The 23,559-nt window shown below is 37.5% G+C and overlaps 1 protein-coding gene across 3 annotated transcripts in view; it reads left to right on the top strand.

Moving 5' to 3' along the window:
• The window catches only part of LOC123536394 (sodium/calcium exchanger 1-like), a 412,525-nt gene that overhangs the window by 204,464 nt on the left and 184,502 nt on the right, over positions 1-23,559 (top strand). The window lies entirely within an intron of this gene.

Raw genomic sequence — 23,559 nt, 5'->3', positions numbered from 1 at the left:
CTGTCCACAATTTCTTGTATGCACGAAGTGGTTTCATTTATGATTTTACTTTAACCAAACCTGCACACAACTTGTATCACCATAAGATCTTGGTTCCTTTCTTGAACTGGCCAGATCCCAATATGGGTTCCAGAGTTATGGCCCCAGAAAGGGCCAAAATTAGCTATTTTGACCTTGTCTGCACAATAGCAGCTTTATTATGTCTCCCACCACACAGTGGTGTGGGAGACATATTGATTTACTCCAGTCTGTCTATCTGTCTTTCTGTCACAAAGCTTGTCCGCACTCTAAATCGAACATTTCTCATCCGATCTTCACCAAACTTCAACAAAATGTGTCTGCCAATAACTGCTCGGCCAAGTTCGATAACTAGCCAAATCGTCCTAGGCACTTCGGAATTATGACCCTTGATTTACCAAAAATACTCAGATTTCTTGCGCAGTTTTACCCCTAAACCAGCGCCTATACTACTAGTAGTATAGGCGTCCTTTTGGTGTCAAGAAAGCGCATGCACATGTGGATTAAGTAAACAGTATATAAAGACGGACTTACTATTTAGATGATTAGGCATTTGTGGGAGACATACGCTTTTCTCAAAAGCATCTCTAGTTTATGATTTGATTTTTACCAAACTTGCACACAACTTGTATCACCATAAGATCTTGGTTTCTTTCTTGAATGGCCAGATTCCATAATGGGTTCCAGAGTTATGGCCCCTGAAAAGGCCAAAATTAGCCATTTTGACCTTGTCTACACAATAGCAGCTTTGTTAATGATTTGATTTTTACCAAACTTGCACACAACTTGTATCACCATAAGATCTTGGTTCCTTTCTTGAACTGGCCAGATTCTGTTATGGGTTCCAGAGTGATGGCCCCTGAAAGGGCCAGAATTAGCTATTTTGGCCTTGTCTGCACAATAGCAGCTTCAATTATGATTTGAATTTAATTAAACTTGCACAAAACTTGTGTCACCATAAGATCGCGGTTCCTTTCTTGAACTGGCCAGATCCCTTAATGGGTTTCAGAGTTATGGCCCCTGAAAGGGCCAAAATAAGCTATTTTGACCTTTTCTGCACAATAGCAGCTTCATTTATGATTTGAATTTAACCAAACTTGCACACAACTTGTATCACCACAAGATCTTGGTTCCTTTGTTGAACTGGCCAGATTCTGTTATTGGTTCCAGAGTTATAGCCCCTGATAGGGCCAGAATTAGCTATTTTGACCTTGTCTGCACAATGGCAGCTTCATTTATGATTTGATTTTAATCAAACTTGCACAAAACTTGTGTCACCAGAAGATGTTGGTTCCTTTCTTGAACTGGCCAGATCCCATAATGGGTTCCAGAGTTATGGCCCCAGAAAGGGCCAGAATTAGCTATTTTGACCTTGTCTGCACAATAGCAGCTTCATTTATGATTTGATTTTAACCAAACTGGCACACAACTTGTATCACCATAAGATCACGATTCCTTTTTATACACCCTAAGGAACATGTAATATTATTGCCTCGGTGTCCGTCTGTCTGTCTGTCTGTTGGTTGGCAATTTCCCTTCCGCTCTGTAACTCTTGAACCCCTTAAAGGATTTCAAAGAAACCTGACACAAATGTTCACCTCATCCAAACGATGTGCAGAGCGCATGTTTCGGATGGCTCACTTCAAGGTCAAGGTCCCACTAAGGGGTCAAAGGTTATATCACTTCGTTTTGTGTGTATATTGCTCTGCATTTGCGTTGCATTGCAGTGCTCTTGTTTTTATTTGGCAGATCCTTCTTTTGTTCACTTACAATAATTTTTTTTTTAATTACTTCCCTTTTATGTTACTATAAATAGCTTATCTAGTAACTTTTTATTATTGGCTGTAGGGAAAAATTTGAGACCACTTTTCTGTGGTACAACATGGATGGTATACCTCCAATTTTCAGGTGTATTTTAACATCTTACCTTTAAGAAAATTTCAGCTATATTTTCCCATGATTCTTTTGATTGATCTTGATTATGATTTTTTGACCTTCTTGTCGTTAAGTGCAATGATAACAGGTGAGCGATTGTTTACAATCTGCTCTGTCAGGGAAAGTCATCCAGTTTATTTGAGTGAACAGTTCTTCAGATGGAGCATCAAATGATTTATCAAGAATAATATGTGCAGTCCTTTTTTGAAATTTTATCATTCTGTTATGAAGTTCTGAGCTGCAGGAGCCCCATATTGTACAGCAGTAATCAAACAGCATTGTAAAACAGCTGTCTTGAGTGTAGATTTAGACAGTATTTGATATGCATTAAAAGATATAAAAGGGAGTTACATTTCTTAAGTGTTTGTTCAACCTGTTTTTTCCAGTTCAAGTTCTGGTCTACATAGACGCCTAATAATTTTTCTTCAGTTGAGTGACTCAAAGCTGATCCTCATTAGTTCGATTTAAATAGTTTTGTACATGATGTGATTTAGATGAAGAGAGATATATTACTTTAGTTTTTTGAACATTTGAAATCATTTCATTTTGTTTGCACCATGTTTCAGTAATATTAATTGGAGACTGAACTGAATTCTTGATTTCATTGATTGTTTTACCAAAAGCTGATATTGTTGTATCATCAGCAAACATATCAATTTGTGCATTATCATTGATATGGAGAGGAAGATTATTTATGTAAATTACGAAAAGTAAGGGCCCTATTTCTTGTGCTTCTGATAAATGACCTGACATACTAACTTTCTGGTATCGGCCAGTGAGATAAGAGGAAACCCAATTAAGGGATTTAGAACAAAATTTATAGCATTCTAGTTTCTTAAGCAGAAGTTTATGATTAATAAGGTCAGTTTGATGAAAATCAAATAATATTTTTATTACATTCGCATTTATACTTAAAATTATTATATAAAAATTATTATATAAATGATATAAATTTATTCTTAAACCCGAGTATAACTGTAAATATCGTCATTAAAGAGCTTTTAAACAAGACGAGATACAAGAAGCCTGAGGTCACAAATGACGTCACACACCCGATATGAAATTTGAACATCAATATGGAAATATTTTGAGGTTTCAGATTCCATTGAAACTTAAGGAAGTTCTTAAATGAGTATGTAATAAATTATGATATTAGTCAGTTAGTAGGTCAGATATCTTGTATTACCAGCCGGTTTGTAGATCAAGTATTTGATGTGACTAGTCAATAACTAGGTCAAAAATAGTATGATACCAATTAGTAAGTAGGTCAGATATCTTGTATTACCATTCAGTAAGTAGGTCAAGTATTTGATGTGACTAGTCAAGAAGTCAGTGATTCTTTTTTGGAAAAAATAAAGGTGCCTATGCCCACTTAATTGGGAAAATAAGCGCGATAATGCCCAAAATTGGGAAAAAACAGAAATTTATATGTTTAATTTCCATTCTCGATATCGACATTATGGATAAAATCCCATTTTCCAGTATTAACCACTAATAAACGCCCGTTCCCGGTTTTACGGTAAGGGGGGTATCAGCCATTACGCTACATGGTGGTAATGTTTAGATTATACTTTTTTCAAGTTTTAAACAAAGAAAATGAATGAAAAAGTATTGCAAATTATCATTAAACATTGTTGTAATTAAGATGCAGCAAAAAATATCCTCAAAGTACTTTATTTTTGAAATTTTATCTTTTATTCTACACTGCCGCTTCCGTGGCTCGATACCGAAGGTGTGAAATTATTCGCATTTTTCAAGGTAAACAGATTATTTTTAGCCCACAATCATCAGATGGTGGGCTATTCAAATCACTTTGTTCGTGGTCCTTCCGTCCCTCTGTCCGTTAACAATTTCTCCTTATCGCATCTCCTCAGAAACTACCAGGGAGATTTTGACCAAACTTTGTCAGAATGATGTATTGGTACCCTAGTTGTGTCCCCCTGAAAATCAGACTGGTTCAACAATTTTTTAGTGAGTTATGGCCCTTTGTTTATTTCTATAATTTACTTAGATTTATATATGGAAAAACTTTGAAAATCTTCTTGTCCAAAACCAGAGAGCCTAGGGCTTTGATATTTGGTATGAAGCATCATCTAGTGGTCCTCTACCAAGATGATTCAAATTATTTCCCTGGGGTCTAATATGGCCCCGCCCCGGGGGTCACATGGTTTATATAGACTTATATAGGGAAAAACTTTGAAAAACCTCTTGTTCAAAACCACAGGGCCTAGGGCTTTGATATTTTGTAAGTGACAGCATCTAGTGGTCTTCTACTAAGATTGTTCAAATTATTGCCCTAGGGTCAAATATGGCCCCGTCCCAGGGGTCACATGGTTTACGTAGACTTAATAGGGAAAAACTTCGAAAATCTTCTTGTCCAAACCACAAAGCCTAGGGCTTTGGCATTTGTAATGTAGCATCATCTAGTGGTTCTCTACCAAGTTTGTTCAAATTATCCCCCTAGGGTCAAATGTGGCCCCGCCCTGGGGGTCACATGGTTCATATAGACTTATATAGGGAAAAGCTTTTAAAATCTTCTTGTCAATAACCTACAACATTCAAATTTGGACCACATGTATGGTTTTGAGTGGCAAGATGAACCTTGACATGAGTTGACCTTGATTTTGACCTAGTGACCTACTTTCACATTTCTGTAGCTACAGCCTTCAGATTTGGACCACATGCATAGCTTTGTGCACTGAAAAAAACTTTGACCTTGACATTGACCTAGTGACCTACTTCTGCATTTTTGAAGGTACAGGCTTCAAATTTGGACCACATGCATAGTTTCATGTTCCGAAATGAAATTTGACCTTGATTTTGACCTAGTGACCTACTTCCACATTTCTCAAGCTACAGCCTTCAAATTTGGACACATGCATGGTTTTGTGTACCGAAACAAACTTTGACCTTTACATTGACCTAGTGACCTACTTTCACATTTTTGAAGGTACAGGCTTCAAATTTGGACCACAATGCATAATTCTGTGTTCCGAAATAAAATTTGACCTTGATTTTGACCTAGTGACCTACTTTCACATTTCTCGAGCTACAGTCTTCAAATTTGGACCACTTGCTTAGTTTTGTGTACCGAAATGAACTTTGACCTTAAGATTGACCTAGTGACCTACTTTCACATTTCTGTACTACAGGCTTCAAATTTAGACCACATGCATAGGATTGTGTACCGAAACAAACTTTGACCTTGACATTGACCTAGTGACCTACTTTCACATTTTTGAAGGTACATGCTTTAAATTTGGACCACATGCGTAGATTTGTGTTCTGAAGTGTAATTTGAACTTGATTTTGACCTAGTGACCTACTTTCACATTTCTCAAACTACATCCTTCAAATTTGGACCACTTGCATAGTTTTATGTACTGAAATAAACTTTGACCTTAAGATTGACCTAGTGACCTACTTTCAAATTTCTCAAACTACAGCCTTCAAACTTGATGCACATGCATAGTTTAGTGTACAAAGAACTTTGTCCTTGAAATTGATCTAGTGACCAACTTCCACATTTCTCAAGCTACAGCTTTTGAATTGACCACATGCGCAGCGTTGTGTACGGAAATGAAATTCGACCTTGAGCTAATCAATAAGTCTTGAAATTTGGAACACTCAAAAATGGCACATTGGTGGGCGCCAAGATCACTCCTTGATCCTTTGTTGCAAAAAAGATGTTGCCAATGTCGTAGAATAGTATTTCCATTGTGAGAAAGTAAGAACTTTCCTAAATCCTTATCTTCTGGCAAAAATAATCTCAAATATTGTACACGGTCTTTATATCGGTTAATCTTGCCAGCCCCGCTGACCCTATTTACGGAAATACTGGAAAACTGGATTTATCCTTAATGTCGATATGGTCAATACTAAGTGATATAAATCTCTACATTTCCTAACTGAATATTGTTTAAAGGGTTTACTTTTTTTTCAAAACCACTTTTGGTTTTAAAATCGTGAAATTTAAGGGTGGTAAAACTTATTATGACACCAGTACAACTTAATTTTCAATTTTCAGTTCATGCCCTTAAAATTTGAAAATGTCCGAAATTTTGACTAGCCGAAAATCGGTACATGCACGCTGATTTTGATCTCCAATTTTTCAAAAACTAGGAGAGATATTGTAATTTTTTATTATCATAAATAATTAACTGGCATAATGGAACATATTTAAACCGACTGAAGTCCATATTTCTCTTGAAAATCGCCACTGTTTTGTTTGTCACGTATTTTCGCGACTGTAACCTTGATGCAATTTTGATCTCAAAAACAAAGTTTTTGATGTCATTTCTGCCAATTTTTTGTTAGATACACGGATCTCACACCCGAATATAAACTGTAACATTTTGGAAATAAAAATCTTTTAATTTGAGGGGGGAAAACACCTCTTTTTGGGGGAAAAAACTGACAATTTTTTTGGAAAAAATAGCCTATTTTGGTGAGGGGAAATTGCCGAAATTCGGCAGGAAAAATAGGCAAAAAAAAGTCACTGGAAGTAGATCAAACATAATATGATACTAATCAGTAAGTAGGTTAGATATTGTATCACCAATCAGTAAGCAGGTCAGTCCATTTGAATTTATTTATTTATTTTATTTGGGTTTTATGGCGCACCAACACAGTATAGGTTATATGGCGCCAAACAGGACTACAAATTTTGGTTTCCAGTCCAGTCCATTTGAAGGTGAAGTTGTTAACTTTGTAGTTGATAATGACAGTATTGTTAATGACATCAACATGTAATTGTCGGTTTTCGTTCCTTCTTATTCAGCATCTAGTAGTGTTACTGCTCTACCATAGTTTTATGAAATATCTTTGATCACTGAATGGGCTAGCTATAATAGAAGTGTTGTGGAAAGTTTTCTTATTTTGATTTATCATTTTCTCATATAATATTTTCATTATTTTATATCTTTTTATTTTTAGCTCGACTATTCGAAGAATAAGTAGAGCTATCCTACTCACCACAGCGTCGGCGTTGGCGTCAGCGTCGGCGCCACACCCTGGTTAAGTTTTTCGTACCAGTCCACATTTTGACAAAGTCTTTTGAGATAAAGCTTTGAAACTTTCAACACTTGTTTACCATCACCATATCCAGTTGTAGGCAAGAGTACATAACTCCATCAAGCATTTTGGCTGAATTATGGCCCCTTCTGACTTAGAAGTCTTGGTTAAGTTTTTCGTACCAGTTTATATTTTGTGTAAAGTGTTTGACATATGGCTTTGAAACTTTTATATCTTGTTCAGTATTATAGTCTCTATCAATAGGCAAGAGTACATAACTCTGTCATCTTTTTTGGCTGAATTATGGCCCTTTTTGAACTCGGAAATTGGTTCTGTTTTCATATATGTCCATGTTTTGTCAAGACTATTTGACATATGGCTTTTAAACTTTAAACTCTTGTTTATCATTATGATTTCCATCTGTAGGCAAGTGTACATAACTCTGTCAACTATTTTGACTGAATTATGACCCTTTTTGGACTTGGAAATTAGTTAAACTTTTCATACAAGTCTGTGTTTGCCTAACATATAACTTAATAACATATTTGCCATCATGGTCACACATTGCCACTTAGTGCAAGACTAATCGAAATCCACAAATACAGGAAAATCTTTTGTTTAATCCATTTTTTTCTTTTGTCTGAAAATCTATGGAAATATTTTGACCCCTTTCTTCAATCAATTCTTCGAATAGTCGAGCGTGCTGTCATCCGACAGCTCTTGTTTTTAACAATTTTCAATGAAGTTTGCTTTTTTCTCTCTCTTCTAGCAAGGTGTTCCTGTTGACTTGTTTATGTCATGTTTTATATGTGGTTGTTTTTGTTTCATGTTGTATATGTTACCAGTGTCATTTTTAGCCCACCATCATCAGATGGTGGGCTATTCAAATCACTCTGCATCCATTGTCTGTCCTCCTTCCATCCGTCCGAGCACACGATTGGTACCTTAGGTGGTAGGAGGTGTGGCCTAGGACAATAGAAATCCTTTGTATTAATTCCGTAACCACTTAATTCTTTTGTTCCTTAAGTGGTCATTCTGTTGTTTTCAAACAGTGGAATGACCACCTAATACATGAATCATATGGGTGTGCGTCCATCCGTCCATTAACTATTTCTCGTTATCGCATCTCCGCAGAAACTACTGGGGGGATTTTGACCAAACTTTGTCAGAATGATGTATTGATACCCTAGTTGTGTCCTTCTGAAAATCAGACTAGTTCAAAAAATTTTGAGTGAGTTATGGCCCTTTGTTTATTTTTATAGTTTACATAGATTTATATAAGGAAAAACTTTGAAAATCTTCTAGTCCAAAACCACAGAGCCTAGGGCTTTGATATTTGGTTTGTAGCATCATCTAATGGTCCTCTACCAAGATTATTCAAATTATTCCCCTGGGGTCAAATATGGTCCCTCCCCAGGAGTCACATGGTTTAAATAGACTTATGTAGGGAAAAACTGAAAAACCTCTTGTCTAAAACCACAGGGACTAGGGCTTTAATATTTTGTATGTGACATCATCTAGTGGTCTTCTACTAAGATTATTAGTCCCCTAATGGTTGAAAACCAGTTTCGGGGACTATAGGAATGCACTTTTCCGTCATTCCGTCCGTCCGTCCGCAATTTCGTGTCCGGTCCATAACTCTGTCATCCATGAAGGGATTTTAATGTTCCTTGGCACAAATGTTCCCCATGATGAGACAACGTGTCATGCGCAAAACCCGGACCCCTAGCTCAAAGGTCAAGGTCACAATTGGAGGTCAAAGGTCAACAGGGCTTTTTTCCTGTCCGGTCCATAACTCTCCCATCCATGAAGAGATTTTAATATTACTTGGCACAAATGTTCCCCATGATGTGTCATGCGCAAATCCCGGACCCCTAGCTCAGAGGTCAAGGTCACAATTGGAGGTCAAAAGTCAACAAGGCTTTTTTCCTGTCCGGTCCATAACTCTCCCATCCATGAAGAGATTTTAATATTACTTGGCACAAATGTTCCCCATGAGGAGACGACATGTTGTGCACAAAACCTGGACCCCTAGCTTAAAGGTCAAGGTCACAATTGGAGGTCAAAGGTCAACCAGGCTTTTTTCCTGTCCGGTCCATAACTCTCCCATCTATGAAGGGATTTTAATATTACTTGGCACAAATGTACCTCATGATAAGACAATGTGTCATGCACAACTTTCAGACCCCTAGCTCAAAGGTCAAGGTCACACTTAGCAGTCAAATGTTAACATAGCATGAACAGGGTCTGTTTTGTGTCCGGTCCATAACTCTGACATTCATTAAGGGATTTTAATATCACTTAGCACAAGTGTTCCCCATGATGAGACGACGTGTCATGAGCAAATCCCAGAACCCTAGCTCAAAGGTCAAGGTCACAATTGGGGTCAAAGGTCAACAGAGTTTTTTTCCTGTCCCGTCCATAACTCTGCCATCCAAGAAGGGATTTTAATATTACTTGGCACAAATGTTCCCCATGATGAGACAACATGTCATGCGCAAAGCCCGGACCCTTAGCTCAAAGGTCAAGGTCACAATTAGAGGTCAAAGGTCAATAAGGTGTTTTCCCTGTCCGATCCAGAACTCTGTCATCCATCAAGGGATTACAATATTACTTGGCATAAATGTTTCCCATGGTGAGACAACATGTCATATGCAACACCCAGTACCCTAGCTTAAAGGTCAAGGTCACACTTTGAGGTCAAAGATCAAGAGGACTTTTTTCCTGTCCGGTCTATAACTTTGTCATGCATAGCAGGATTTAGATATCAGTTGGCACAAATATTCCCCTGGATGAGACAACATGTCATGCGCAAGAACCAGGTCCCTAGGTCTAAGGTCAAGGTCATATTTAGAGGTCAAAGGTCAAATTCAAGAATGACTTTGTAAGGAACATTTCTTCTTCATGCATGGAGGGATTTTGATGTAACTTGGACCAAATGTTCACCATCATGAGGCACCCTTGTTTTTAGAATTACGCCCCTTTGTTGTTACTATAAATAGATTTTATTGTAACTTTTTTATTACTGGCGGTAGAAAAAAATCGAGGCCACTTTTCTGTGGTACAGCATGCATGTTACATCCAATTTTTAGGTGTATATTTACCTATCTCTACCTGGTAAAGAGTTTCTTGTGGACTTATATTACATAGATTTTTTTTTTGATTTTTTTTTGTTTTTTTTTTTAAAGATTTATTTCCCTTTGTTGTTACTATAAATAACTATTGTTACTATAAATAACTTACATGATAACATTTTTATAATCAGCCAAAAAAATTCAATATGAAAACAACTGTGGGTTTTTATATATGCACATTTTAATCCAAGTGTTGTTATAACATATTGTATATGTAGTACAATATTGTTTATACATCATTGACAGATAACAGTTCATTATGTTATACTGCAGTAGAGAAAATTAGGTGCCTTCCAGTAGGGGACTTTTTATTCCATGGCAATACTTCATTCACTTGTTAAAATTATTCCCCTAGGGTCAAATATGGCCCCACCCTGGGGGTCACATGGTTTACATAGACTTATATAGGGAAAAACTTTGAAAATTTTCCTGTCGAAACAACAAAGCTTTAAGGCTTTGATATTTGTAATGTAGCATCATCAAGTGGGTCTTTTCCAAGTCTGTTCAAATTATCCCCCTAGGGTCAAATATGGCCCAGCCCCGGGGGTCACATGGTTCATATAGACTTATATAGGGAAAAACTTTTAAAATCTTCTTGTCCATAACATGTATATTTTTGAGTGGCAAGATGAACCTTGACATGAGTTGACCTTGATTTTGACCTAGTGACCTTCTTTCACATTTCTGTAGCTACAGCCTTCAAATTTGGACCACATGCATAGTTTTGTGTACTGAAAAAAACCTTGACATTGACCTAGTAACCTACTTCCACATTTTTGAAGGTACAGGCTTCAAATTTGGACCACATGCTAGTTTTTTGTTCAGAAATAAAATTTGACCTTGATTTTGACATAGTGACCTACTTTCACATTTCTCAAGCTACAGCCTTCAAATTTGGACACATGCATAGTTTTGTGTACCGAAATGAACTTTGATCTTGAGATTGACCTAGTGACCTTCTTTCACACTTCTGAAGCTGCAGGCTTCAAATTTGGTCCACGTACATATTTTTAGCCCACCATCATCAGATGGTGGGCTATTCAAATCACTCTGCGTCCGTGGTCCGTCGTCCTTCCGTCCGTCCGTCCGTCCGTCCTTCCGTCCGTTAACAATTTCTCGTTATCGCATCTCCTCAGAAACTACCTGGGGGATTTTGACCAAACTTTGTCAGAATGATGTTTTGGTACCCTAGTTGTGTCCCCCTGAAAATCAGACTGGTTCAACAATTTTTAGCCCACCATCATCAGATGGTGGGCTATTCAAATCACTCTGCGTCCGTGGTCCGTCGTCCGTCCGTCCGTCCGTCATTCCGTCCGTCCTTCCGTTAACAATTTCTCGTTATCGCATCTCCTCAGAAACTACCAGGGGGATTTTGATCAAACTTTGTCAGAATGATGTATTGGTACCCTAGTTGTGTCCCCCTGAAAATCAGACTGGTTCAACAAATTTTTAGTAAGTTATGGCCCTTTGTTTATTTCTATAATTTACATAGATTTATATAGGGAAAAACTTTGAAAATCTTCTTGCCCCAAACCACAGAGCCTAGGGCTTTGATATTTGGTATGAAGCATCATCTAGTGGTCTTCTACCAAAATGATTCAAATTATTTCCCTGGGGTGTAATATGGCCCCGGCCTGGGGGTCACATGGTTTATATAGACTTATATAGGGAAAAACTTTGAAAAACCTCTTGTCCAAAACCACAGGGCCTAGGGCTTTGATATTTTGTATGTGACATCATCTAGTGGTCTTCAACTAAGATTGTTCAAATTATCCCCCTAGGGTCAAATATGGCCCCGCCCCGGGGGTCACATGGTTTACATAGACTTATATAGGGAAAAACTTTGAAAATCTTCTTGTCCAAACCACAAAGCCTAGGGCTTTGATATTTGTAATGTAGCATCGTCCAGTGGTTCTCTACCAAGTTTGTTAAAATTATCCCCCTAGGGTCAAATATGGCCCCGCCCTGGGGGTCACATGGTTCATATAGACTTATATAGGGAAAAGCTTATAAAAACTTCTTGTCAATAACCTACAACATTCAGATTTGGACCACATGTATGGTTTTGAGTGGCAAGATGAACCTTGACATGAGTTGACCTTGATTTTGACCTAGTGACCTACTTTCACATTTCTGTAGCTTCAACCTTCAAATTTGGACCACATGCATAGTTTTGTGCACTGAAAAAAACTTTGACCTTGACTTTGACCTAGTGACCTACTTTCACATTTCTGTAGCTTCAACCTTCAAATTTGGACCACATGCATAGTTTTGTGCACTGAAAAAAACTTTGACCTTGACTTTGACCTAGTGACCTACTTTCACATTTCTCAAGCTACAGCCTTCAAATTTGGATCACATGCATAGTTTTGTGTACCGAAACAAACTTTGACCTTTACATTGACCTAGTGACCTACTTCCACATTTTTGAAGGTACAGGCTTCAAATTTGGAACACATGCATAGTTCTGTGTTACGAAATAAGATTTGACCTTGATTTTGACCTAGTGACCTACTTTCACATTTCTCGAGCTACAGCCTTCAGATTCGGACCACTTGCATAGTTTTATGTACCGAAATGAACTTTGACCTTAAGATTGACCTAGTGACCTACTTTCACATTTCTGTAGCTACAGGCTTCAAATTTAGACCACATGCATAGGATTGTGTACCGAAACAAACTTTGACCTTGATATTGACCTAGTGATCTACTTTCACATTTTTGAAGGTACAGGCTTTAAATTTGGACCACATGCATAAATTTGTGTTCTGAAGTGTAATTTTACCTTGATTTTGACCTAGTGACCTTCTTTCACATTTCGTCCTTGAAATTGATCTAGTGACCTACTTTCACATTTCTCAAGCTACAGCTTTCGAATTTGGACCACATGCACAGTGTTGTGTACGGAAATGAAATTTGACCTTGAGCTAGTCAGTAAGTCTTGAAATTTGGAACACTCAAAAATGGCACATTGGTGGGCGCCAAGATCACTCTGTGATCTCTTGTTGTGTTCTGAATTGAAAATTGACATTGATTTTTGCCTAGTATCTGCTTTCACATTTCTCAAGCTACAGCCTCCAAATTAGAAGCACATGCATAGTTTTGTGTACCGAAATGAACTTTGACCTTGAAATTGATCTAGTGACCTACTTTCACATTTCTCAGGCTGCAGCTTTCAAATTTAGACCACATGCATGAACCACATGCACAGTGTTGTGTACCGAAATGAAATTTGACCTTGAGCTAGTCTTGAAATTTGGAACATTAAAAAATGGCTAAAAAAAGGGTGGGTGCCAAGATCACTCTGTGATCTCTTGTCTTTTATTTGGTGTTTTTAGCTCACCTGTCACATAGTGACAAGGTGAGCTTTTGTGATCGCACAGCGTCCGTCGTCCGTGCGTAAACTTTTGCTTGTGACCACTCTAGAGGTCACATTTTTCGTGGGATCTTTATGAAAGTTGGTGAGAATGTTCATCTTGATGATATCTAGGCCAGGTTTGAAACTGGGTCAACTGCGTTCAGTAGGTCAAATAATAGAAAATCCTTGTGACCTCGCTAGAGGTCAAATTTTTCATGGGATCTGCATGAAAATTGGTCAGAATGTTCATATTGATGTTATCTAGGCCAAGTTCGAAACTGGGTCACATTCGGTCCAAAACTATGTCAGTAGGTCAAAAAATAGAAAAACCTTGTGACCTCTGTAGAGGCTGTATTTTTCATGGGAACTGCATGAAAATTGGTCAGAATGTTCATCTTGATGATATCTAGGTCAAGTTCGAAACTGGGTCAGCTGCGGTAAAAAACTAGGTCAGTAGGTCAAATAATAGAAAATTCTTGTGACCTCTCTAGAGTTCATATTTTTCATGGGATCTGCATGAAAATTTGTCAGAATGTTCATCTTGATGATATCTAGGTCAAGTTCGAAACTGTGTCACATCTGGTCCAAAACTAAGTCAGTAAGTCAAATAATAGAAAAACCTTGTGACCTCTGTAGAGGCCATATTTTTCATGGGATCTGCATGAAAATTGGTCAGAATGTTCATCTTGATGATATCTAGATCAAGTTCAAAACTGGGTCAACTGCGGTCCAAAACTAGGTCAGTAGGTCTAAAAATAGAAAATCCTTGTGACCTCCCTAGAGGCCATAGTTTTCAATGGATCTTCATGAAAATTGTGAGGATGTTCACCTTGATGATATCTAAGTCTAGTTTGAAACTGGGTCACATTCGGTCCAAAACTAGGTCATAAGGTCAGATAATAGAAAAACCTTGTGACCTCTCTAGAGGTCATATTTTTCATGGGATCTGCATGAAAATTGGTCAGAATGTTCATCTTGATGATATCTAGGTCAAGTTTGAAACTGGGTCACGTGGGGTCAAAAACTAGGTCAGTAGGTCAAATAATAGAAAAACCTTGTGACTTCTGTAGAGGTCATATTTTTCATGGGATCTGCATGAAAATTGGTCAGAATGTTCATCTTGATAATATCTAGGTCAGGTTTTGAAACTGGGTCACATGCGATCAAAAACTAGGTCAGTAGGTCAAATAATAGAAAAACCTTGTGACCACTCTAGAGGCCATATTTTTCATGGGATCTGTATGAAAGTTGGTCTGAATGTTCATCTTAATGATATCTAGGTCAAGTTTGAAACCGGGTCAACTGCGGCCAAAAACTAGGTCACTAGGTCTAAACATAGAAAAACCTTGTGACCTCTCTAGAGGCCATATTTTTCAATGGATCTTTATGAAAATTGGTGAGAATGTTCACCTTGATGATATCTAGGTCAAGTTTGAAACTGGGTCACGTGCGGACAAAAACAGGTCAGTAGGTCTAAAAATAGAAAAACCTTGTGACCTCTCTGGAGGCAATATTTTTCTTGAGATCTTCATGAAAATTGGTCAGAATGTTCACCTTGATGATATCTAGTTCAAGTACAAAACTGGGTCACATGCCTTCAAAAACTAGGTCATTATATCAAATAATAGAAAAACCTTGTGACCTCTCTAGAGGCCATAGTTTTCAATGGATCTTCATGAAAATTGGTCAGAATTTTTATCTTGATGATATCTAGGTCAAGTTCAGAACTAGGTCACATGAGCTCAAAAACTAGGTCACTGTGTCAAATAATAGAAAAAACGACGTCATACTCAGTTCATGTGGGGACAGGTGAGCGATTCGGGACCATCATGGTCCTCTTGTTTTTATGAAACATTCCTTCTTATTCTTAATACTTCTGAGAAATTATGTTTTTGGGATGGTATGTTATTCTGTTTAAACCAGACAGTTATTTAGGACTGTAGAATATGTCTATATAGTCTTTTTAAGTTTCTTTGACCTTTTGCGATCGCCCTTTGTCCTTCGTCCGTGCACAATCTCTTATGAACATGATAGAGACCACATTTTGCAATCTGTTTTAATCAAACTTGCACACAACTTGTATTGGTATAATATCTTGATTCCTTTCGAAAACTGGCCAGACCCCATCATGGGTTCTAGAGTTATGGCCCCTTAAAGGGCCAACATTTGCTATTTTGGCTTGTGTACACGATAGACCACATTTGTAATCAACTTAAATCATCAAACTTGCACACAACTTGTATTGGCATAATATCTCTGGCCAGATCCCATCATGGGTTCCAGAGTTATGGCTCTTTAAGGGCCAAAATTTCCTATTTTGGCTTTTGCAGCCATGTAGAGATTTCATTTATGGTTTGATTTGATACAAATTTGCAAAATATCTTTAGCAACAATAGATCTTGGATTCTTGAGTTACAGCCCCTGATTGACCCCTGAAAGAGCCAAAATTTGTTTATTTTTACCTTGTGAACACGATAGAAGTGACATTTTACATTTGATTTTCACTACACATGCCTGAAAGGGGCAAAATTTTCTATTTTTGCCCTTTCAGCCATATAGAGGTTTCGTTTATGCTTTGATTTGATAAAACTTGTACAGAATGTTTATCTTGATGATCTCTGGGCCAAATTGGAAACTGGGTCATTTAGGGTGAAAAACTAGGTCACCAGGTCAAATCAAAAGAAAAGCTTGTTAACACTCTTGAGGCCACATTTATGACCCTATCTTCATGAAACTTGGCCAGAATGTTTGTTCTGATGATTTCTAGGCCAGATTAGACCTGGGTCATGTGGGGTAAAAAACTAGGTCACCTGCTCAAATCAAAGGAAAAGCTTGTTAACACTTTAGGGGCCATATTTATGATCCTATCTTCATGAAAGTTGGTCAGAATGTTTATCTTGATGATTCCTAGGCCAAGACAACCCAAGTTTAAAACTGGGTAATGTGGGGTCAAAAACTAGGTCACCTCTCAAATCAAAGGAAAAGCTTGTTAATCCTATTTTCATGAAACTTGGTCAGAATGTTTATCTTGATGATTCCAAGGCCAAGTTTAACAGGTGAGCAATATAGGGTCATCCTGACCCTCTTGTTTAACAAGATTTAACATGGAGTTGTGAGCTCTTGCAGAAATAAGGCCAGGAGAAACAGTCTGCTTGGCACTTTGACATAGACTTGTTTGTTGTTAAAAAGACACTTTTTGTTCTGTAGTCAATTGTTATTGGTCTTAGGTCATGCTCATCTCTGCCTCAAATATGGACTGAACCACTAACTTCCAGTTTGTTGTAGGTAATAATTGTATTCTTTACTGATATGACAGTTATTGTCCGTAAGTATTGACCTGGCACTCATTAATCTTCGCAAATATTTTCGGATGTTTTCGTTAAATTACGCAATATTAGTATCCTGAAAGTATCCATATTACTAAAGTAACATGTAAAGCTAATCGATGACACGCTGGCGTAGAGGTAAGGTGTCTGACTTCCATGCACGTTACCACGGGTTCGAAATCACTTACTGAATAGATCTCTTTTTTTTTAATTATTCTACTGTAATGTTATCGTTTATATTATTTTATGTATCATATTTTATGAATTTTAGTTGTTTTCTCTTGTACTTTTTTTTTGGAACGCTGGCGACAGGTTTGTCTTTTTTATCTAAGATACTTTTAAAACAATTTTATTTCACTTTTTTAATGGGAAAAATATGATTACTCTTAATAAAGGAACCATAAACATCAAGATACGTTTGATCAAATGAGTAGTAAGTCTGCATATAAAATTTGAGAAAAAAAAAGGTATGGCTAGACGTAGGACTCGAACCCACAATCCTGATATTGTGGTATTGACAGGTAAACGCTTTGTCCGTACAACTACCTGCGCATGTGACAGTTTATCAATTAAGAACGATATGTAATATTTAGTTATATCGCTATTTATGTTCGGACACCGAAAATTAATTTACGGAAATATACGGAATATTCATGAGTGCCAGGTCAATACTTACGGACAATACCATTCTGGATAGGACCATGTTTATGAATAATTCAAGCATATTTATATATATTTATCATAAACCTCTTGTAATCTTTCATATATGCATATTTGCAGTTATGATATTTTCATCAGTATTCTATACAACACTAAGTCTTGCTATTATAGTGAAACATCTCTGGAGTAAACACCTAATGAATGAAGAAGATAAAACACATATTTGTTGTAAACTGGTTTTCCTCTTTAATTGGAATTGTGCTCTTAGAGATGTTGTTATGATAGGTTATACTGTACTTACTGTAATACATGCCCCACCCAAAAGCATTGTGACTGCAAGAAGGAAGTTGCAAGTTTATTATCCCCCGCCAAATGGGGGAGGGATCTAGTTTTGGCGTTGTCTGTCTGTCTGTCCATCTGAAACTATATCTATGGCATGGTTTGGAGTATTTAGATCAAACATGGTAGAAATGTTAACTGCTGTAGGAAAATGCCGCCCTGCAAGTTAAGGTCAGTTTGCTTGAATAAGACGAGAGTTATGGCCCTTTATACATATATTATATAGCGTTTTATTCCATTTTTTATCCAGAAGGATTTCAACAAAACATGGTAGAAATGTTTACTAGGCCCTACAAGTTTCATTCAGATTAGTTGAGGAAGACCAGATTTATGGCCCTTTGAACTTGTATTATATAGTACATAAATAGTCCATTAAAATTTTGCTGTCTGTCCGGAATCATATCTCAGACATGGTTCAATGGATTTCAGTAAAACATGAATGAATTGTGAACTGCTATAAGGCAATGCAGCCCTCAAAGTTTCATTTAGATTGGTTTAGGAAGACAAGATTTATAGCTCTTTGCAATTATTAGCTCAGCTGAACACAAAGGGTGAGCTATTGTGGTCAGTCAGGTGTTTGTCGTCCGTCAACATTTTCTTTTAAACAACATCTTCTAAACCACCAGGTCAATTTTGATGAAACTTCACAGGGATGTTCCTCCAATGGTCTTCTTTCAAAAATTGTTCAAAGAATTGAATTCCGTACAGAACTCTTGTTGGTCACTTGGTTTATAATATATAGACTTATATAGGGGGAAACTTTGAAAATCTTGTACAAAACCACATGGCCTAGGGCTTTGATGTTTAGTATGTAGCATCATATAGTAGTCTTTCATCAAGATTGTTCAAATTATCTCCCTGGGGGTCAAATATGGTCCCATCCTTGGGGTCACATGTTTTATATAGACTTCTATGGGGAAAAATTTGAAAATCTTCTTGTACAAAATCACATAGCTTAGGGTTTTGATATTTGGTATGTAGCATCATATAGTAGTCCATTACCAAGTTCAAATTATCCCCCTGGGGTTAAAAATGGCCCACCCCGGGGCACATGGTTTAAATAGGCTTGTACAGGGAAAAACCTTTAAAAAAATTCTTGTATTAAACCATAGGGTTCAGAGCTTAGATATTTAGTATGTGGCATGCTCTAGTGGTTCTCTACCAAGATTGTTCAAATCATGACCCTGGGGTCAATATATGCCAACGCCCGAAAATTTGATAGTACTCACAAGGTCGCCACATTATATGTAAGAAACTTTGAAAATCTCATTATCTGAACCCGTAGTAGCTAGAGCTTTGATATTTGAGGTGTGATATTGGGGTTTTACTGTCTCGTAATTGTTCAAATTATTGCCCTATGTTCAAAAATGGCCATGCCCCATATCACATATATATATATGTGATGTGTATATAATATAGGCTAATGTAAAAGGAACTTTGAATATCTTCTCTGAATCCATAATAGCTAGAGCCTTGATATTTATATAACCTAACTCTGTTCTTGTACCATTATGTTAAAGAAACACACTTGAAGCCTTTTACATAGATGGGCGTTTTAGTGTCTGTGACCCTCTTGTTTTGTTTCACTTTTAGGTAGCTTTGGTCAAGGTCGTTGTTACTAAATATAGAAAAACAGTTTTCATTCAACAATTAAGAATGAGTAGCTTTCAAAAAGTCTGAAATTCATTGCATTTAAGTGCTTTATTGGGCAGAGAATGCTTCTTCAAGGGTAAACCTTTATCCCGTTCGATGGGGGATACCAATTTACTAAATTTGCTTGTTAATTCTATGCTTTGACTGCAGTGTGCATGACTATATATACAATTTCATCAGGACAGTAACAACTTACTTGTAAAAAAACAATAGCAAAACTTTCTAGGTAAGTCAGACTTAGTCTTTCCCAGTAATAACATTGATTTTAGACTGATGAAAAAGTTACTAATGACATTCAAACACATAAGAAAGATCTTTCAGATTGTATTTCTGTTGATGATTTAATATTGTCTCTGTGGGTATGTATATTCCTGCAGGCAAGGGCAGATGCAGTTTTTGACTTACCAAAGCGCTATATATTTAAGTATATTCTTGCAGGAAAGGACAGTTTATGACTTACTGTATGCTAGATGTCTGTATGTATATGCAGGAAAAGGGCAAGTCCAGTTTATGACTTACTGTATGCTTGATGTGTGTATGTATATTCCTGCAGGAAAAGGGCAAGTCCAGTTTATGACTTACTGTACGCTTGAAGTGTGTATGTATATTCCTGCAGGAAAAGGGCAAGGGCAGTTTATGACTTACTGTACGCTCGATGTGTGTATGTATATTCCTGCAGGAAAAGGGCAAGTGCAGTTTATGACTTACTGTATGCTCTGTGTGTATGTATATTCCTGCAGGAAAAGGGCAAGTCCAGTTTATGACTTACTGTATGCTCAATGTGTGTATGTATATTCTTGCAGGAAAGGGCAAGGGCAGTTTATGACTTACTGTATGCTTGATGTGTGTATGTATATTCTTGCAGGAAAGGGCAAGGGCAGTTTATGGCTTACTGTACGCTCGATGTGTGTATGTATATTCCTGCAGGAAAAGGGCAAGTCCAGTTTATGACTTACTGTATGCTTGATGTGTGTATGTATATTCTTGCAGGAAAGGGCAAGGGCAGTTTATGATTTACTGTATGCTTGATGTGTGTATGTATATTCTTGCAGGAAAGGGCAAGGGCAGTTTATGACTTACTGTATGCTTGATGTGTGTATGTACATTCCTGCAGGAAAAGGGCAAGTCCAGTTTATGACTTACTGTATGCTTGATGTGTGTATGTATATTCTTGCAGGAAAAGGGCAAGTCCAGTTTATGACTTACTGTATGCTTGATGTGTGTATCTATATTCTTGCAGGAAAGGGCAAGTGCAGTTTATGACTTACTGTATGCTTGATGTGTGTATGTATATTCCTGCAGGAAAAGGGCAAATCCAGTTTATGACTTACTGTATGCTTGATGTGTGTATGTATATTCTTGCAGGAAAGGGCAAGGGCAGTTTATGACTTACGGTATGCTCGATGTGTATGTATATTCCTGCAGGAAAAGGGCAAGTCCAGTTTATGACTTACTGTATGCTTGATGTGTGTATGTATACTCTTGCAAGAAAAGGGCAAGTCCAGTTTATGATTTACTGTATGCAGGATATGTGTATGTATATCAATGTAGGCAAAGGGCAATTCCAGTGTATGATTTACTGTATGCTCAATGTGTGTATGTATATTTCTGCAGGCAAAGGGCAAGTCCAGTGTATGATTTACCGTATGTTTGATGTGTGTATGTATATCGATGCAGGCAAAGGGCAAATCCAGTATGCTCGATGTTGTATATCCATGCAGGCAAAGGGCAAGTCCAGTGTATGATTTACTGTATGCTCGATGTGTGTCTGTATATCGATGCAGGCAAAGGGCAAATCCAGTGTATGATTTACTGTATGGTCTTTGTGTGTATATTTATCCATGTAGGCAAAGGGCAAGTCCAGTTTATGATTTACTGTGTGGTCAATGTGTGTATATTTATCCATGCAGGCAAAGGGCAAGTCCAGTGTATGATTTACTGTATGGTCTTTGTGTGTATATTTATCCATGCAGGCAAAGGGCAAGTCCAGTGTATGATTTACTGTGTGGTCAATGTGTGTATATTTATCCATGCAGGCAAAGGGCAAGTACAGTGTATGATTTACTGTATGGTCTTTGTATGGATGTATATTGCTGGAAGCAAAGGGCAAGTCTAGTGTATGATTTACTGTATGCTCAATGTGTGTATGTATATCGATGCAGATAAAAGGCAAGTGCTGTTTTTGATTTTCTTATGCTCAATGACAGTTCGAGAGATGAACGCAATACTGTAGTAACTCCTATTAAATAAAGAAGGACTTACGACAGTATTGCGTTCAACCCTGTATATTCCTTCAGGTAAAGGGCAAGGGCAGTTTTATGACTTACTGCATGCTCTTTGTGTGCATGTATATTCCTGCAGGCAAGGGCAAGTGCAGTTTATTATTTACTTATGTATATTCCTTCAGGTGAAGGGCAAGGGCAGTTTTATGACTTACTGCATGCTCTTTGTGTGCATGTATATTCCTGCAGGCAAAGGGCAAATCCAGTGTATGATTTACTGTATGCTCGATGTGTTTATGTATATCGATGCAGGCAAAGGGCAAATCCAGTGTATGATGTACTGTATGGTCTTTGTGTGTATATTTATCCATGCAGGCGAAGGGCAAGTCCCGTGTATGATTTACTGTGTGGTCAATGTGTGTATATTTATCCATGCAGGCAAAGGGCAAGTCCAGTTTATGACTTACTGTATGCTTGATGTGTGTATGTATATTCTTGCAGGAAAGGGCAAGGGCAGTTTATGACTTACGGTATGCTCGATGTGTGTATGTATATTCCTGTAGGAAAAGGGCAAGTTCAGTTTATGACTTACTGTATGCTTGATGGTGTGTATGAATATTCTTGCAGGAAAAGGGCAAGTCCAGTTTATGATTTACTGTATGCAGGATATGTGTATGTATATCGATGTAGGCAAAGGGCAATTCCAGTGTATGATTTACTGTATGCTCAATGTGTGTATGTATATTTCTGCAGCCAAAGGGCAAGTCCAGTGTATGATTTACCGTATGTTATGATCGATGCAGGCAAAGGGCAAATCCAGTATGCTCGATGTTGTATATCCATGCAGGCAAAGGGCAAGTCCAGTGTATGATTTACTGTATGCTCGATGTGTGTATGTATATCGATGCAGGCAAAGGGCAAATCCAGTGTATGATTTATTGTATGGTCTTTGTGTGTATATTTATCCATGCAGGCAAAGGGCAAGTCCAGTGTATGATTTACTGTGTGGTCAATGTGTGTATATTTATCGATGCAGGCAAAGGGCAAGTCCAGTGTATGATTTACTGTATGGTCTTTGTCTGTATGTATATCCATGCAGGCAAAGGGCAAGTTCAGTGTATGATTTACTGTATGGTCTTTGTGTGCATGTATATCCATGCAGACAAAAGGCAAGTGCTGTTTTTGATTTTCTTATGCTCAATGTGTGTATGTATATTCCTTCAGGTAAAGGGCAAGGGCAGTTTTATGACTTACTGCATGCTCTTTGTGTGCATGTATATTCCTGCAGGCAAGGGCAAGTGCAGTCTATTATTTACTTATGTGTGTATGTATATTCCTGCAGGCAAGGGCAAGTCCAGTTTATAAGGGCTCGACAAATTCTTTGAAAGCAACTCATTCTGTAGGACGAGTGCCTAGAATTTTCACTTGTCCTGCTACAATTTGGTACTTATCCTGATAGTCATGTGTTATAGATAGTGTCTTTTTTAAAGTCCATTAAAAACTGTACATACCGGAATCTGGTTCATGTCTATCAAGTGTCTAGCTTTTGCGATCATAATGCAGTACCATAATGGAGTTTGGCAGATTTTAGACTTGCAGACAGGAAATCAACTTTCATTAAAGATCTTTTAACTCTCCGGCGTCCTCATGGCCCCATTTTAATATAATTAGATTTATAACATTTGTGGTCAAAAATTGCACTCGTCCTGCAGGACGAGTGCTACAGCATGTTCCACTCGCCCAGAGCGGATTTCTACTCATATTTAGGAGCAGACAAGTGGTTTGTCGAGCCCTGTTTATGATTTACTTATGCTCAATGTTTGTATGTATATTCCTGCAGGAAAATGGCAAGTTCATTGTATGATTTACTATATGCTCTATGTATATATATATATATTTCT

The sequence above is a fragment of the Mercenaria mercenaria genome, chromosome 1, assembly GCF_021730395.1.
Source record: "Mercenaria mercenaria strain notata chromosome 1, MADL_Memer_1, whole genome shotgun sequence".
NCBI lineage: Eukaryota > Metazoa > Mollusca > Bivalvia > Venerida > Veneridae > Mercenaria > Mercenaria mercenaria.
This window is presented reverse-complemented; position numbering and strand designations above follow the sequence as displayed.